Source organism: Staurois parvus, unplaced genomic scaffold (genome assembly GCF_062004578.1).
Source record: "Staurois parvus isolate SC_StPar_1 unplaced genomic scaffold, SC_StPar_1.0 ptg000885l, whole genome shotgun sequence".
Classification (NCBI taxonomy): domain Eukaryota; kingdom Metazoa; phylum Chordata; class Amphibia; order Anura; family Ranidae; genus Staurois; species Staurois parvus.
Window position 1 is genome coordinate 2,125,915 of NW_028318681.1, and position 19,949 is coordinate 2,145,863.

General features: G+C 46.2%; 1 long non-coding RNA gene across 20 annotated transcripts in view; it reads left to right on the top strand.

The window, feature by feature from the left end:
• Positions 1-19,949, top strand: part of LOC149442481 (uncharacterized) — an 876,277-nt gene that overhangs the window by 522,041 nt on the left and 334,287 nt on the right. The window contains exon 1 of one of the 20 annotated variants that reach the window (XR_016307183.1): positions 18,322-18,431. The exons of the other annotated variants lie outside the window; for them this stretch is intronic. This is a non-coding gene — a long non-coding RNA (uncharacterized LOC149442481). Of the gene's footprint in view, positions 1-18,321; positions 18,432-19,949 lie in introns of those variants that run through there. 20 annotated transcript variants of the gene reach the window in all.

Below are 19,949 nucleotides of genomic sequence, written 5' to 3' on the forward strand. Positions count from 1 at the left end.
ATTAAACCTTGCCAAAACCGAGCTCCTAGTTTTCCCCCCAGCCCGTGTCTCTCACATGTGGTACCCCCATACTCGGGAGAAGTAGCAGAATGTATTTTGGGGAGTAATTCCACATATACATATGGCATGTGTGAGCAAGAAACGATTTAAATGACAATTTTGTGTAATTTTTTGTCATTTTCCAAAAACTTGTGGTAAAAAAATAAATTCTTCTATCGATTCAACATGCCTCTCAGCAAATAGTTTGGGGTGTCTACTTTCCAAAAAGGGGTCATTTTGGGGGTTTGGGGCATTTTATGCTTAGCATTAGAAGTTTATGCCACACATCACTCACTCTTCTAACCACCTGAAGACCAAGCCTTTTCTGACACTTTTTGTACACATTAAAAAAATCTGTATTTTTGCTAGAAAATTAAAGTGAACCCCCAAACATTATATATTTTTTTAGAGCAGACACCCTAGTAAATAAAATGGTGGGTGCTGCAACTTTTTATCTCACATAGTACTTACACAGCGATTTTTCAAACGCAATTGTTTTTTAAAATATACACTTTTTTACATTTTAATGCACAAAAACACAATATATTGGCCAGTTATTTGGTATGATATAAAAGATGATGCTATGCTGAGTAAATAGATAACAAACATGACATGCTTTAAAATTGCGCATGCCCTGTGCAATGGCGACAAATTGCATACATTTTTAATATCTATAGGCAACGCTTTAAAAGCCTTTACAAGCTACCATTTTAAATTTAGAGAGGAGGTCTAGAGCTATAATTACTGCCCTTGATCCAACGTTCGTGGCGATACCTCACCTGCATGGTGCAATCGCTGTTTCCATACTGGCACAGGGTCAACGCTGTCGACCGCAGGTGAGGGTGGGCGAGGTTCCTTTTTTTTTTCTGATTTAATTATTTTTACACTGTCCCTTTAATTTTTTTTTTTGATCACTGTTAATGCTATCTCAGGGAGGGGGAGGGGGGCATTTTCTGCAGCTAATTAGCCACTAGGAATGCTTTTACATGAAAGCCCATCGCCGGCTGAAAAAAATGATACCAGGATGATGCCTGCAGCTGCAGGCATCACCCTGGTATAACCATTCAAAGGCCAGTGGTGTACCAGTACGTCGCTGGTCCTTGTTGGGTGTATATGCTATGTTCTTTTTTTCTTTATGCAGCCTGTGGGCTGAATGAAAAAAAAGAGAAGAAATCTCTGCAAGGAAAAGTGTGTGGTGGTATGCCCACCATTAGAAACCTCCCTGCATCCACCCACTTCTAATGGTGGGCACACATGAAATGTGCCAACAAATATAAAATATATATACCGAAGCATAGGGGCCATCCACCCACTGGCCACCCCAGGCCCCCATGCTTCGGCATATATGCTCTTTTTTTTAACTGCGGATGAAAAATCTCATCCGACAGCACTGCACACACCTACTTATGTCTATTCTGAAAGCAAGACCCTGTTGCTGTCAGAATAAACAGGTCAGTGCTGCAGTTTGACATTCCTGCAAAGAAATCAACAATGGTTAACAATAAAACATTAACTCAATAAAACAACTTTATAATTGAAATATCTCTTCAAGGAAAAGTGTGTGGTGGTATGCCCACCATTAGAAACCTCCCTGCATCCACCCACTTCTAATGGTGGGCACACATGAAATGTGCCAACAAATATAAATATTTTCCTCGCCGGCTGTTTTCCACCTTCAACTCCCTGCTCTCTCTGCCCCCACCTCCACCCAGTACCTCACTCACCGCCCACGAGATTGCTAACCACTTCCAAAGCAAGATCGACGCAATTCGCAGGGACATCACCACTGCTCAGACTTCCGCCCCACCTAGCATCCCTCACACGAAAACCCCCTCGACACTCCTCTCCTTCAACCTCACCACTGTCCAGACCTCCACCCCACCCAACATTCCTCACGCTAAAACCCCCTCAACACTCCACTCCTTCGACCCCTTTACCACCCAAGAGGTCACTAAGATCTCTGAAGCTCGCCTTAGCACCTGCCCCCTTGACCCTGTCCCCACACAACTCCTACGATCACCCTCCTCCTCCATCCTACGCTCCCTCACTCACATCTTTAATCTCTTCCTCTCTACTGGCACATTCCCCTCCACTCTGAAGCACGCGCACATCACTCCCATACTTAAAAAACCCTCCCTGGATCCCACTGACCTGAACAACCTTAGACCCATCTCCCTGCTGCCATTTACATCCAAACTCATCGAGCGCTTTGCCTATAATCGCTTAAGCTCCCACCTCACCGACAACAACCTCCTTGATCCTATTAATATATAGTACCCCCTGTGCTATTATACCGTTAAAACGCTAAGCAGCCAGCACTTAAGTGCCACAACCCAGGCACCAAACACAGTCAAAAAATAGAAAACATAAAACAGTGCAGCGCTACAAATTCCTATACAAATGAACATATAATATATGCTAATCCAATATATCTCATCCCTTGTAGGAATATAGTACTGTGGTCACTCCCAGTGACATCTAAAATAGCGTTTGTTACACCACACCATAGGTGTACTGCCTGTGTGGATCCTAATAGGGTGCACCAAGATGGCACCCACGCTGGATATGACGTCACTGCGTGGTCCCTTTAGGCCCCTCCCACTGGCGTATCTATGCGTTACGTCACGATTGGTGCACGTGACTTCCTCAGGATGACCTGAGGAAGTCACATGCACCAATCGTGACGTAACGCGTAGATACGCCAGTGGGAGGGGCCTAAACGGACCGCGCAGTGACGTCATATCCAGCGTGGGTGCCATCTTGGTGCACCCTATTAGGATCCACACAGGTAGTACACCTATGGTGTGGTGTAACAAACGCTGATGAATAGCTGCATAAGTGTGAGTAGACAACTGTAGTGTGGCTTTTAATAAAGTAAACGGTTTTACACTATGTTGGATCTTTTGGCTTTACTGGGGATGCTTATGGAGAGGCACCTGTCCTAGTACCGGGAGGTATTAACTGGACACAAAACCTACCAGAGGAGGAGAGTCCCACCACTACTGCTGAGGAGGATTCCACGGTTTTGGAGGAACATAAAGAGGCACTTTTAGCTCATTGGTCCTGAGGGGCCTGGGCAGGAAGGTGAGGGGGCACCCCTGTCACTGTGGATTCACACTCAGTTTGGAGCACCTGCATGAAGAGTTGTTGTGTTTCACTTATTAGGACACTCAAGGACTTAGTATTTTATATGTCACTGGGAGTGACCACAGTACTATATTCTTACAAGGGATAAGATATATTGGATTAGCATATATTATATGTTCATTTGTATAGGAATTTGTAGCGCTGCACTGTTTTATGTTTTCTATTTTTTAACCTCCTTGATCCCCTACAATCTGGCTTCCGTCCTCTACACTCCACTGAAACCGCCCTACTCAAACTCACCAACGACCTGCTAACCGCTAAAGCCAATGGCCACTACTCAGTGCTACAACTCCTCAACCTCTCCGCGGCTTTCAATATGGTCGACCACCCCCTCGTCCTCAAAAGACTATACTCTTTCGGCCTCAGAGACTCCGCTATCTCCTGGCTCTCTTCCTATCACAACGCTCCTTCAGCGTTACCTATAACGCTGCCACCTCCCCCTCACTCCCCCTCTCTGTTGGGGTCCCCCAAGGTTCTGTCCTCGGGCCCCTTCTCTTCTCCATCTACACCTCCTCCCTTGGTCATCTGATAAACTCCCATGGCTTCCACTACCATCTCTATGCCGATGACACTCAAATCTATCTCTCTACCCCTCGCCTCACCCCTTCAGTCTCCGCCCGAATCACTAGCCTTCTGATCGACATTTCAGATTGGATGTCACTTCACTTCCTCAAATTAAACCTTGCCAAAACCGAGCTCCTAGTTTTCCCCCCAGCCCGTGTCTCTCACATGTGGTACCCCCATACTCGGGAGAAGTAGCAGAATGTATTTTGGGGAGTAATTCCACATATACATATGGCATGTGTGAGCAAGAAACGATTTAAATGACAATTTTGTGTAATTTTTTGTCATTTTCCAAAAACTTGTGGTAAAAAAATAAATTCTTCTATCGATTCAACATGCCTCTCAGCAAATAGTTTGGGGTGTCTACTTTCCAAAAAGGGGTCATTTTGGGGGTTTGGGGCATTTTATGCTTAGCATTAGAAGTTTATGCCACACATCACTCACTCTTCTAACCACCTGAAGACCAAGCCTTTTCTGACACTTTTTGTTCACATTAAAAAAATCAGTATTTTTGCTAGAAAATTAAAGTGAACCCCCAAACATTATATATTTTTTTAGAGCAGACACCCTAGTAAATAAAATGGTGGGTGCTGCAACTTTTTATCTCACATAGTACTTACACAGCGATTTTTCAAACGCAATTGTTTTTTAAAATATACACTTTTTTACATTTTAATGCACAAAAACACAATATATTGGCCAGTTATTTGGTATGATATAAAAGATGATGCTATGCTGAGTAAATAGATAACAAACATGACATGCTTTAAAATTGCGCATGCCCTGTGCAATGGCGACAAATTGCATACATTTTTAATATCTATAGGCAACGCTTTAAAAGCCTTTACAAGCTACCATTTTAAATTCAGAGAGGAGGTCTAGAGCTATAATTACTGCCCTTGATCCAACGTTCGTGGCGATACCTCACCTGCATGGTGCAATCGCTGTTTCCATACTGGCACAGGGTCAACGCTGTCGACCGCAGGTGAGGGTGGGCGAGGTTCCTTTTTTTTTTTCTGATTTAATTATTTTTACACTGTCCCTTTAATTTTTTTTTTTGATCACTGTTAATGCTATCTCAGGGAGGGGGAGGGGGGCATTTTCTGCAGCTAATTAGCCACTAGGAATGCTTTTACATGAAAGCCCATCGCCGGCTGAAAAAAATGATACCAGGATGATGCCTGCAGCTGCAGGCATCACCCTGGTATAACCATTCAAAGGCCAGTGGTGTACCAGTACGTCGCTGGTCCTTGTTGGGTGTATATGCTATGTTCTTTTTTTCTTTATGCAGCCTGTGGGCTGAATGAAAAAAAAGAGAAGAAATCTCTGCAAGGAAAAGTGTGTGGTGGTATGCCCACCATTAGAAACCTCCCTGCATCCACCCACTTCTAATGGTGGGCACACATGAAATGTGCCAACAAATATAAAATATATATACCGAAGCATAGGGGCCATCCACCCACTGGCCACCCCAGGCCCCCATGCTTCGGCATATATGCTCTTTTTTTTAACTGCGGATGAAAAATCTCATCCGACAGCACTGCACACACCTACTTATGTCTATTCTGAAAGCAAGACCCTGTTGCTGTCAGAATAAACAGGTCAGTGCTGCAGTTTGACATTCCTGCAAAGAAATCAACAATGGTTAACAATAAAACATTAACTCAATAAAACAACTTTATAATTGAAATATCTCTTCAAGGAAAAGTGTGTGGTGGTATGCCCACCATTAGAAACCTCCCTGCATCCACCCACTTCTAATGGTGGGCACACATGAAATGTGCCAACAAATATAAATATTTTCCTCGCCGGCTGTTTTCCACCTTCAACTCCCTGCTCTCTCTGCCCCCACCTCCACCCAGTACCTCACTCACCGCCCACGAGATTGCTAACCACTTCCAAAGCAAGATCGACGCAATTCGCAGGGACATCACCACTGCTCAGACTTCCGCCCCACCTAGCATCCCTCACACGAAAACCCCCTCGACACTCCTCTCCTTCAACCTCACCACTGTCCAGACCTCCACCCCACCCAACATTCCTCACGCTAAAACCCCCTCAACACTCCACTCCTTCGACCCCGTTACCACCCAAGAGGTCACTAAGATCTCTGAAGCTCGCCTTAGCACCTGCCCCCTTGACCCTGTCCCCACACAACTCCTACGATCACCCTCCTCCTCCATCCTACGCTCCCTCACTCACATCTTTAATCTCTTCCTCTCTACTGGCACATTCCCCTCCACTCTGAAGCACGCGCACATCACTCCCATACTTAAAAAACCCTCCCTGGATCCCACTGACCTGAACAACCTTAGACCCATCTCCCTGCTGCCATTTACATCCAAACTCATCGAGCGCTTTGCCTATAATCGCTTAAGCTCCCACCTCACCGACAACAACCTCCTTGATCCTATTAATATATAGTACCCCCTGTGCTATTATACCGTTAAAACGCTAAGCAGCCAGCACTTAAGTGCCACAACCCAGGCACCAAACACAGTCAAAAAATAGAAAACATAAAACAGTGCAGCGCTACAAATTCCTATACAAATGAACATATAATATATGCTAATCCAATATATCTCATCCCTTGTAGGAATATAGTACTGTGGTCACTCCCAGTGACATCTAAAATAGCGTTTGTTACACCACACCATAGGTGTACTGCCTGTGTGGATCCTAATAGGGTGCACCAAGATGGCACCCACGCTGGATATGACGTCACAGCGCGGTCCCTTTAGGCCCCTCCCACTGGCGTATCTATGCGTTACGTCACGATTGGTGCACGTGACTTCCTCAGGATGACCTGAGGAAGTCACATGCACCAATCGTGACGTAACGCGTAGATACGCCAGTGGGAGGGGCCTAAACGGACCGCGCAGTGACGTCATATCCAGCGTGGGTGCCATCTTGGTGCACCCTATTATGATCCACACAGGCAGTACACCTATGGTGTGGTGTAACAAACGCTGATGAATAGCTGCATAAGTGTGAGTAGACAACTGTAGTGTGGCTTTTAATAAAGTAAACGGTTTTACACTATGTTGGATCTTTTGGCTTTACTGGGGATGCTTATGGAGAGGCACCTGTCCTAGTACCGGGAGGTATTAACTGGACACAAAACCTACCAGAGGAGGAGAGTCCCACCACTACTGCTGAGGAGGATTCCACGGTTTTGGAGGAACATAAAGAGGCACTTTTAGCTCATTGGTCCTGAGGGGCCTGGGCAGGAAGGTGAGGGGGCACCCCTGTCACTGTGGATTCACACTCAGTTTGGAGCACCTGCATGAAGAGTTGTTGTGTTTCACTTATTAGGACACTCAAGGACTTAGTATTTTATATGTCACTGGGAGTGACCACAGTACTATATTCTTACAAGGGATAAGATATATTGGATTAGCATATATTATATGTTCATTTGTATAGGAATTTGTAGCGCTGCACTGTTTTATGTTTTCTATTTTTTAACCTCCTTGATCCCCTACAATCTGGCTTCCGTCCTCTACACTCCACTGAAACCGCCCTACTCAAACTCACCAACGACCTGCTAACCGCTAAAGCCAATGGCCACTACTCAGTGCTACAACTCCTCAACCTCTCCGCGGCTTTCAATATGGTCGACCACCCCCTCGTCCTCAAAAGACTATACTCTTTCGGCCTCAGAGACTCCGCTATCTCCTGGCTCTCTTCCTATCACAACGCTCCTTCAGCGTTACCTATAACGCTGCCACCTCCCCCTCACTCCCCCTCTCTGTTGGGGTCCCCCAAGGTTCTGTCCTCGGGCCCCTTCTCTTCTCCATCTACACCTCCTCCCTTGGTCATCTGATAAACTCCCATGGCTTCCACTACCATCTCTATGCCGATGACACTCAAATCTATCTCTCTACCCCTCGCCTCACCCCTTCAGTCTCCGCCCGAATCACTAGCCTTCTGATCGACATTTCAGATTGGATGTCACTTAACTTCCTCAAATTAAACCTTGCCAAAACCGAGCTCCTAGTTTTCCCCCCAGCCCGTGTCTCTCACATGTGGTACCCCCATACTCGGGAGAAGTAGCAGAATGTATTTTGGGGAGTAATTCCACATATACATATGGCATGTGTGAGCAAGAAACGATTTAAATGACAATTTTGTGTAATTTTTTGTCATTTTCCAAAAACTTGTGGTAAAAAAATAAATTCTTCTATCGATTCAACATGCCTCTCAGCAAATAGTTTGGGGTGTCTACTTTCCAAAAAGGGGTCATTTTGGGGGTTTGGGGCATTTTATGCTTAGCATTAGAAGTTTATGCCACACATCACTCACTCTTCTAACCACCTGAAGACCAAGCCTTTTCTGACACTTTTTGTTCACATTAAAAAAATCAGTATTTTTGCTAGAAAATTAAAGTGAACCCCCAAACATTATATATTTTTTTAGAGCAGACACCCTAGTAAATAAAATGGTGGGTGCTGCAACTTTTTATCTCACATAGTACTTACACAGCGATTTTTCAAACGCAATTGTTTTTTAAAATATACACTTTTTTACATTTTAATGCACAAAAACACAATATATTGGCCAGTTATTTGGTATGATATAAAAGATGATGCTATGCTGAGTAAATAGATAACAAACATGACATGCTTTAAAATTGCGCATGCCCTGTGCAATGGCGACAAATTGCATACATTTTTAATATCTATAGGCAACGCTTTAAAAGCCTTTACAAGCTACCATTTTAAATTTAGAGAGGAGGTCTAGAGCTATAATTACTGCCCTTGATCCAACGTTCGTGGCGATACCTCACCTGCATGGTGCAATCGCTGTTTCCATACTGGCACAGGGTCAACGCTGTCGACCGCAGGTGAGGGTGGGCGAGGTTCCTTTTTTTTTTTCTGATTTAATTATTTTTACACTGTCCCTTTAATTTTTTTTTTTGATCACTGTTAATGCTATCTCAGGGAGGGGGAGGGGGGCATTTTCTGCAGCTAATTAGCCACTAGGAATGCTTTTACATGAAAGCCCATCGCCGGCTGAAAAAAATGATACCAGGATGATGCCTGCAGCTGCAGGCATCACCCTGGTATAACCATTCAAAGTCCAGTGGTGTACCAGTACGTCGCTGGTCCTTGTTGGGTGTATATGCTATGTTCTTTTTTTCTTTATGCAGCCTGTGGGCTGAATGAAAAAAAAGAGAAGAAATCTCTGCAAGGAAAAGTGTGTGGTGGTATGCCCACCATTAGAAACCTTCCTGCATCCACCCACTTCTAATGGTGGGCACACATGAAATGTGCCAACAAATATAAAATATATATACCGAAGCATAGGGGCCATCCACCCACTGGCCACCCCAGGCCCCCATGCTTCGGCATATATGCTCTTTTTTTTAACTGCGGATGAAAAATCTCATCCGACAGCACTGCACACACCTACTTATGTCTATTCTGAAAGCAAGACCCTGTTGCTGTCAGAATAAACAGGTCAGTGCTGCAGTTTGACATTCCTGCAAAGAAATCAACAATGGTTAACAATAAAACATTAACTCAATAAAACAACTTTATAATTGAAATATCTCTTCAAGGAAAAGTGTGTGGTGGTATGCCCACCATTAGAAACCTCCCTGCATCCACCCACTTCTAATGGTGGGCACACATGAAATGTGCCAACAAATATAAATATTTTCCTCGCCGGCTGTTTTCCACCTTCAACTCCCTGCTCTCTCTGCCCCCACCTCCACCCAGTACCTCACTCACCGCCCACGAGATTGCTAACCACTTCCAAAGCAAGATCGACGCAATTCGCAGGGACATCACCACTGCTCAGACTTCCGCCCCACCTAGCATCCCTCACACGAAAACCCCCTCGACACTCCTCTCCTTCAACCTCACCACTGTCCAGACCTCCACCCCACCCAACATTCCTCACGCTAAAACCCCCTCAACACTCCACTCCTTCGACCCCGTTACCACCCAAGAGGTCACTAAGATCTCTGAAGCTCGCCTTAGCACCTGCCCCCTTGACCCTGTCCCCACACAACTCCTACGATCACCCTCCTCCTCCATCCTACGCTCCCTCACTCACATCTTTAATCTCTTCCTCTCTACTGGCACATTCCCCTCCACTCTGAAGCACGCGCACATCACTCCCATACTTAAAAAACCCTCCCTGGATCCCACTGACCTGAACAACCTTAGACCCATCTCCCTGCTGCCATTTACATCCAAACTCATCGAGCGCTTTGCCTATAATCGCTTAAGCTCCCACCTCACCGACAACAACCTCCTTGATCCTATTAATATATAGTACCCCCTGTGCTATTATACCGTTAAAACGCTAAGCAGCCAGCACTTAAGTGCCACAACCCAGGCACCAAACACAGTCAAAAAATAGAAAACATAAAACAGTGCAGCGCTACAAATTCCTATACAAATGAACATATAATATATGCTAATCCAATATATCTCATCCCTTGTAGGAATATAGTACTGTGGTCACTCCCAGTGACATCTAAAATAGCGTTTGTTACACCACACCATAGGTGTACTGCCTGTGTGGATCCTAATAGGGTGCACCAAGATGGCACCCACGCTGGATATGACGTCACTGCGCGGTCCCTTTAGGCCCCTCCCACTGGCGTATCTATGCGTTACGTCACGATTGGTGCACGTGACTTCCTCAGGATGACCTGAGGAAGTCACATGCACCAATCGTGACGTAACGCGTAGATACGCCAGTGGGAGGGGCCTAAACGGACCGCGCAGTGACGTCATATCCAGCGTGGGTGCCATCTTGGTGCACCCTATTAGGATCCACACAGGCAGTACACCTATGGTGTGGTGTAACAAACGCTGATGAATAGCTGCATAAGTGTGAGTAGACAACTGTAGTGTGGCTTTTAATAAAGTAAACGGTTTTACACTATGTTGGATCTTTTGGCTTTACTGGGGATGCTTATGGAGAGGCACCTGTCCTAGTACCGGGAGGTATTAACTGGACACAAAACCTACCAGAGGAGGAGAGTCCCACCACTACTGCTGAGGAGGATTCCACGGTTTTGGAGGAACATAAAGAGGCACTTTTAGCTCATTGGTCCTGAGGGGCCTGGGCAGGAAGGTGAGGGGGCACCCCTGTCACTGTGGATTCACACTCAGTTTGGAGCACCTGCATGAAGAGTTGTTGTGTTTCACTTATTAGGACACTCAAGGACTTAGTATTTTATATGTCACTGGGAGTGACCACAGTACTATATTCTTACAAGGGATAAGATATATTGGATTAGCATATATTATATGTTCATTTGTATAGGAATTTGTAGCGCTGCACTGTTTTATGTTTTCTATTTTTTAACCTCCTTGATCCCCTACAATCTGGCTTCCGTCCTCTACACTCCACTGAAACCGCCCTACTCAAACTCACCAACGACCTGCTAACCGCTAAAGCCAATGGCCACTACTCAGTGCTACAACTCCTCAACCTCTCCGCGGCTTTCAATATGGTCGACCACCCCCTCGTCCTCAAAAGACTATACTCTTTCGGCCTCAGAGACTCCGCTATCTCCTGGCTCTCTTCCTATCACAACGCTCCTTCAGCGTTACCTATAACGCTGCCACCTCCCCCTCACTCCCCCTCTCTGTTGGGGTCCCCCAAGGTTCTGTCCTCGGGCCCCTTCTCTTCTCCATCTACACCTCCTCCCTTGGTCATTTGATAAACTCCCATGGCTTCCACTACCATCTCTATGCCGATGACACTCAAATCTATCTCTCTACCCCTCGCCTCACCCCTTCAGTCTCCGCCCGAATCACTAGCTTTCTGATCGACATTTCAGATTGGATGTCACTTCACTTCCTCAAATTAAACCTTGCCAAAACCGAGCTCCTAGTTTTCCCCCCAGCCCGTGTCTCTCACATGTGGTACCCCCATACTCGGGAGAAGTAGCAGAATGTATTTTGGGGAGTAATTCCACATATACATATGGCATGTGTGAGCAAGAAACGATTTAAATGACAATTTTGTGTAATTTTTTGTCATTTTCCAAAAACTTGTGGTAAAAAAATAAATTCTTCTATCGATTCAACATGCCTCTCAGCAAATAGTTTGGGGTGTCTACTTTCCAAAAAGGGGTCATTTTGGGGGTTTGGGGCATTTTATGCTTAGCATTAGAAGTTTATGCCACACATCACTCACTCTTCTAACCACCTGAAGACCAAGCCTTTTCTGACACTTTTTGTTCACATTAAAAAAATCAGTATTTTTGCTAGAAAATTAAAGTGAACCCCCAAACATTATATATTTTTTTAGAGCAGACACCCTAGTAAATAAAATGGTGGGTGCTGCAACTTTTTATCTCACATAGTACTTACACAGCGATTTTTCAAACGCAATTGTTTTTTAAAATATACACTTTTTTACATTTTAATGCACAAAAACACAATATATTGGCCAGTTATTTGGTATGATATAAAAGATGATGCTATGCTGAGTAAATAGATAACAAACATGACATGCTTTAAAATTGCGCATGCCCTGTGCAATGGCGACAAATTGCATACATTTTTAATATCTATAGGCAACGCTTTAAAAGCCTTTACAAGCTACCATTTTAAATTTAGAGAGGAGGTCTAGAGCTATAATTACTGCCCTTGATCCAACGTTCGTGGCGATACCTCACCTGCATGGTGCAATCGCTGTTTCCATACTGGCACAGGGTCAACGCTGTCGACCGCAGGTGAGGGTGGGCGAGGTTCCTTTTTTTTTTTCTGATTTAATTATTTTTACACTGTCCCTTTAATTTTTTTTTTTGATCACTGTTAATGCTATCTCAGGGAGGGGGAGGGGGGCATTTTCTGCAGCTAATTAGCCACTAGGAATGCTTTTACATGAAAGCCCATCGCCGGCTGAAAAAAATGATACCAGGATGATGCCTGCAGCTGCAGGCATCACCCTGGTATAACCATTCAAAGTCCAGTGGTGTACCAGTACGTCGCTGGTCCTTGTTGGGTGTATATGCTATGTTCTTTTTTTCTTTATGCAGCCTGTGGGCTGAATGAAAAAAAAGAGAAGAAATCTCTGCAAGGAAAAGTGTGTGGTGGTATGCCCACCATTAGAAACCTTCCTGCATCCACCCACTTCTAATGGTGGGCACACATGAAATGTGCCAACAAATATAAAATATATATACCGAAGCATAGGGGCCATCCACCCACTGGCCACCCCAGGCCCCCATGCTTCGGCATATATGCTCTTTTTTTTAACTGCGGATGAAAAATCTCATCCGACAGCACTGCACACACCTACCTATGTCTATTCTGAAAGCAAGACCCTGTTGCTGTCAGAATAAACAGGTCAGTGCTGCAGTTTGACATTCCTGCAAAGAAATCAACAATGGTTAACAATAAAACATTAACTCAATAAAACAACTTTATAATTGAAATATCTCTTCAAGGAAAAGTGTGTGGTGGTATGCCCACCATTAGAAACCTCCCTGCATCCACCCACTTCTAATGGTGGGCACACATGAAATGTGCCAACAAATATAAATATTTTCCTTGCCGGCTGTTTTCCACCTTCAACTCCCTGCTCTCTCTGCCCCCACCTCCACCCAGTACCTCACTCACCGCCCACTTCCAAAGCAAGATCGACGCAATTCGCAGGGACATCACCACTGCTCAGACTTCCGCCCCACCTAGCATCCCTCACACGAAAACCCCCTCGACACTCCTCTCCTTCAACCTCACCACTGTCCAGACCTCCACCCCACCCAACATTCCTCACGCTAAAACCCCCGCAACACTCCACTCCTTCGACCCCGTTACCACCCAAGAGGTCACTAAGATCTCTGAAGCTCGCCTTAGCACCTGCCCCCTTGACCCTGTCCCCACACAACTCCTACGATCACCCTCCTCCTCCATCCTACGCTCCCTCACTCACATCTTTAATCTCTTCCTCTCTACTGGCACATTCCCCTCCACTCTGAAGCACGCGCACATCACTCCCATACTTAAAAAACCCTCCCTGGATCCCACTGACCTGAACAACCTTAGACCCATCTCCCTGCTGCCATTTACATCCAAACTCATCGAACGCTTTGCCTATAATCGCTTAAGCTCCCACCTCACCGACAACAACCTCCTTGATCCTATTAATATATAGTACCCCCTGTGCTATTATACCGTTAAAACGCTAAGCAGCCAGCACTTAAGTGCCACAACCCAGGCACCAAACACAGTCAAAAAATAGAAAACATAAAACAGTGCAGCGCTACAAATTCCTATACAAATGAACATATAATATATGCTAATCCAATATATCTCATCCCTTGTAGGAATATAGTACTGTGGTCACTCCCAGTGACATCTAAAATAGCGTTTGTTACACCACACCATAGGTGTACTGCCTGTGTGGATCCTAATAGGGTGCACCAAGATGGCACCCACGCTGGATATGACGTCACTGCGCGGTCCGTTTAGGCCCCTCCCACTGGCGTATCTATGCGTTACGTCACGATTGGTGCACGTGATTTCCTCAGGATATCCTGAGGAAGTCACGTGCACCAATCGTGACGTAACGCGTAGATACACCAGTGGGAGGGGCCTAAACGGACCGCGCAGTGACGTCATATCCAGCGTGGGTGCCATCTTGGTGCACCCTATTAGGATCCACACAGGCAGTACACCTATGGTGTGGTGTAACAAACGCTGATGAATAGCTGCATAAGTGTGAGTAGACAACTGTAGTGTGGCTTTTAATAAAGTAAACGGTTTTACACTATGTTGGATCTTTTGGCTTTACTGGGGATTGTTATGGAGAGGCACCTGTCCTAGTACCGGGAGGTATTAACTGGACACAAAACCTACCAGAGGAGGAGAGTCCCACCACTACTGCTGAGGAGGATTCCATGGTTTTGGAGGAACATAAAGAGGCACTTTTAGCTCATTGGTCCTGAGGGGCCTGGGCAGGAAGGTGAGGGGGCACCCCTGTCACTGTGGATTCACACTCAGTTTGGAGCACCTGCATGAAGAGTTGTTGTGTTTCACTTATTAGGACACTCAAGGACATAGTATTTTAGATGTCACTGGGAGTGACCACAGTACTATATTCTTACAAGGGATAAGATATATTGGATTAGCATATAATATATGTTCATTTGTATAGGAATTTGTAGCGCTGCACTGTTTTATGTTTTCTATTTTTTAACCTCCTGATCCCCTACAATCTGGCTTCCGTCCTCTACACTCCACTGAAACCGCCCTACTCAAACTCACCAACGACCTGCTAACCGCTAAAGCCAATGGCCACTACTCAGTGCTACAACTCCTCAACCTCTCCGCGGCTTTCAACATGGTCGACCACCCCCTCATCCTCAAAAGACTATACTCTTTCGGCCTCAGAGACTCCGCTATCTCCTGGCTCTCTTCCTATCTATCACAACGCTCCTTCAGCGTTACCTATAACGCTGCCACCTCCCCCTCACTCCCCCTCTCTGTTGGGGTCCCCCAAGGTTCTGTCCTCGGGCCCCTTCTCTTCTCCATCTACACCTCCTCCCTTGGTCACCTGATAAACTCCCATGGCTTCCACTACCATCTCTATGCCGATGACACTCAAATCTATCTCTCTACCCCTCGCCTCATCCCTTCAGTCTCCGCCCGAATCAATAGCCTTCTGAACGACATTTCAGATTGGATGTCACTTCACTTCCTCAAAGTAAACCTTGCCAAAACCGAGCTCCTAGTTTTCCCCCCAGCCCGCGCCCCCCCCCCCCCCGACCTCTCCATCACGACCAACAACACCACCATCAGCCCCACCCCGCAAGCCAGAGTACTTGGTGTCATTCTAGACTCCAATCTGTCTTTCCAGCCCCAGATCCAATCGCTGACAAATTCATGCAGACTCCACCTCCACAACATCTCCAAAATACGCACATTCCTAACTCCAGAAACTACAAAGCAACGCGTTCACTCCCTTATCATATAACGACTTGACTACTGTAACTCCCTCCTTGTCGGCTTACCCCAACACAGGCTAACCCTGCTTCAGTCTACTCTGAATTCTGCGGCCAGACTCATCTACCTTACTAACTGCTCCGTATCTGCCACCCCCCTCTGCCAATCCCTCAACTGGCTTCCGATTGCCCAACGCATAACACTCAAAATACTAACACTGATGTACAAAGCTGTTCATAACACTGCCCCAAACTACATCACCGACCTGATATCCATCTACCACCCAAATCGCACTCTCCGCTCCTCACAAGACCTCCTACTCTCTAGTTCCCTGGTCTCCTCCTCCCATGCCCGCCTCCAGGGCTTCTCCCATCCTCTGGAACTCACTACCCCAATCCATCAGACTGTCACCTACCCTCCTCACCTTTAGGCGCACCCTGAAAACCCATCTCTTCAGAGAAGCCTACCCCGCCCTCACCTAACTGCTGATCTCCTCCGCTCCCCCCACCACTCCATCCCCCACTGCCATTTCCTCCTGTACCACTCTCCCCTCCCTCCTAGATTGTAAGCTCCAAGGAGCAGGGCCCTCGAACCCCTCATGTATTTTATTGTATTGTTACTGTATTGTCTCATGTATTGTCTCCCATTGTAATGTACAGCGCTGAGCAAACTGTTGGCGCTATATAAATACAGTATAATAATAATATTTAGACTACTACAATAAAGAACATATTTTAAAATATATAATACTAATAATAATATTCAACAACTATATTTTTTTTTGTTTTTTTTTTGTTTTTTTTTTTAATTTTTTTGTTTTTTTGGGTTTTTTTTTAAAGCATTAAATACTATAACTTCTACAAGACAGGAAAACTCTTAAAATATATAATACAATAAATACATCTAAGCTGATAATATTAATAATAGATCTCTATAATACCATTCTCCTCATCGATCACGTAGTCGATTCCATTGTCATCTAGAAACTCTCTCATACGGTTGAAATCCTGGTTCCCTCGCACGATAGGAATGTTCGCCCGGCACATGGGACAGGTAGCACTCTGTTCAACCCATTGTTGGAGGCAGCGGTTGTGGAATTGGTGATCGCAGGGTAGGGTAGTATTGGCGTCTCCATCTTCACAATCTGCTAAACAAATGGTACAGATTACCTGCTCCTCGCCGCGAGGCTCCATGGCCGGTGCTCCCTGTGGCTCCATGGCTGGTGCACCCTGTGGCTCCATGGCTGGTGCACCCTGTGGCTCCATGGCTGGTGCACCCTGTGGCTCCATGGCCAGAGCTCCCTGTGGCTCCATGGCCAGAGCTCCCTGTGGCTCCATGGCCAGAGCTCCCTGTGGCTCCATGGCCGGTGCTCCCTGTGGCTCTGGGTGGTGCTCAGCAGCCCTGTTGCGGTCTCTTGGAGATCGGCTTCGGCTGATGGCGGCGTCCTCCCTTCTCTGCCGATGTTGCGCTCTGGACCTCGTCCGATGAGCTATGGGAGACTCTCCGCCCTCCTGACGTGATGGCCTTCCACGAGATGGACGTCGTGAAGATCTCGGCATCCTGGTAGTAATTGATGCCGGAGTACCTGAAAACAGCTTAAATATATCTAATATTAAGTAGAAAAGGTACAATTTCTGGGGAAATTGTGTTCTTGCCTGCAGCAGTAGTCTACAAGTGCAGTGGGCGGAGTAGCATTTGTCACTCTGCTGGCTGCTCACACACCTGGGTTCCTATGGCAACTCACTCTACAGCAAGGGCAGAGGAGTGGGCGGAGCCTCTGTTGACACAGCTGGGTTGCTATGGCAACTCACTCTGAGAGGCATTTTTATATACACACTGCTCCAACTTGCCAACTTCACTGGCGATTGCCATCTTCAAACACTTGTAGTTTTAAAAGTATAAATGCTACCGTGAAAAGGGTTATATTGTTAGAATCACAAGAACCAGACCTAAATTTTGATGTATAGTATGTGTCTGAAATATTAAAAATGAATGCACAGTCGCAGTTTAAAAATGTCCCTTAAAATTTCAGGTGACTGTGAGTGAAGTTTCAATGAAAGTCAATGGGAGGGGTGAGTTGCAAACAAATGGTCATATTGTGAAAACTATCAGGACTATGGCTTAGCCGTGAACATTTTTAGTGACAGCAGGGTTAGCTGAACGTTTTGATATAAGATATGTGTAGGTGGGCTTGAAAATGACATAGTGATGGCAGTTTACAAATCATGTTCTGATTTTTCCTTCCACACTGTAGCTTTGTCATTTCTCACTCTAGTTGCACCATTCATTCCTATGGGAAAATTTCACCACAAAAACCGCAATATTTCGTGAACGATTCGGCGAAACGTTCCACAAAGTAATAGCAATCCGATCGGGAACAATCCGCACGTTTTGATATATTACTTGTCTTTGTAGTGTAAAAACTGTGGGAGGAGTTAGCGTGGCAAATTTGGCTATAAGAATAAGAATATATTTGTGAGATAACAATAAGTGATCTTTGCAAGAACACTGAATTACACAGGATTGGGGCCATTCAATGGTTATTATTGAGTTCTGCCACAAGATGGCATTCTCAGGTGTAATACCGCTCCTCGCCATAGATGTCTCCCTTCCCAGTCGGCTCTATACAGAGAAAACGGCGGCCATCTTTAGCTATGTAAAGTCTATGGGAGGCGGAGGAGAGGAGCAGCTGAGAGGGGAACAGGAAAGGAACGGCCGGGGTGGGGATGATGGCCTCCCGGGGGGAGCTGAGCTGAGCAGGTGAGGAGGACAGAGGGCAGGAGAGCTGGGTAGGTGGATGGAGGAGGCCGGGGGGCTTTGTGGAGAAGGCTGGGGGGATTGTCTGTATAAAAAGGCTGATAGGAGGTCATGTCTGGAGAAGGTGGGGGAATAAGAGGCACAGATATAGCTGGGGCTCCCCAACCTGCCCCCCAGCGTCCCCCCCACCTGCCTCCTCAGCATCTCCCCAATTTCCCCCTCAGCGTTATCCCCCCCGCCCCATTCAGCTTTATCCCCCCCACACCCTCAGCTTTATCCCCCCCCAGCTTTATCCCCCCACACCCTCAGCTTTATCCCCCCCCCTCCACACCCTCTGGGTTATCCCCCCCGCACCCACTTAGCTTTATCCCCCCCTCCGCCCACTTAGCGTTCTTCCCCCCTGCCCCCTTAGCGTTTCCCCCCCCCCACCTTTTCCCCCAGTTTCCCCCCCCCAGCCCAGTGTTTCCCTCCACCTGCCTCCCCCAGTTTTCCCCCAGAACACTGGGGAGGCAGACTGTGGCTGACCCCCCCCAGGCCTGCACAGGGTACAGCTCACTGAAATCAAAATAAAAGAAAAACAAAACTGTGTGACTGGCCCCCAAGTTGTGGCCAACAATGCCCTGAGTGTCCGAGTTCTCCAGTCCTCCCACTTCTTCCACAAGTCTTTCAGTGCCGCATTCCTGGGCCGTCCTGGTGTCATCCGGCCCTCAGAGTGTAACCAGTCCTCACCCAGGGTGCGTTTTTTTAGGTCATGTGGCAGAAATGTGCTGGTTGTTAAGAAGTGGCCGCCCACCGGCATCCTTCACAGCCAATCAATAGCTGCTAGTTAAAGGATAAGTTCACTTTTTATGAATAAAAGCACTTTTTTTTTTAAATTTTCTGGTGGAAAAAAAATGTGCACTTATTTATTTGTTTCAGGAGCCTGTAAAGCTTTGTACCAGCAATCAGCAGATGGCTGATTGCTGGTACTCAGCAATCACAGAGATCACCAGATGCGCGCTGCTGGGGGCACGCGGGAGGGCGCGTTCTAGGAGGATGTCGTATGACGCCCTCCCAGAACTGGACAACTGCGCTGTAGCCTTTATTCGGCTATAGGCTGGTTGTCAAATGGTTAAGAAGCCAGTACCTGATGACGTCCTTAACAACCAGCTATTCACCAATATGCTTTGCAATGCAACACATTTAACACACACCACAAAACGCACAGCAACCGTGGTATAAACGTGTGAAATATGCATATGTGTTTTTGCCGCAAGTCAGCGTGAAAGTAGCCTAAGTGATGACACAGCCCCTGTGATGTTGCTTGTCACATGGTGTTTCGGGAAGTAAACAGAGGAAGGCTTGTGAGAGTGAGAACCTATACTATAGATCTGTGATCATGTCATTAGAGCAAAGGTGTCTTCACATCGCAGCATTTTAGGATACTGAGAATATTCGTTAGAATGCACACGTGCCAGAGGTGTCCCCAGGAAGGTAAACATCAGTATTGTATTAACCGCTTCCCGTCCACCCTATAGCAGA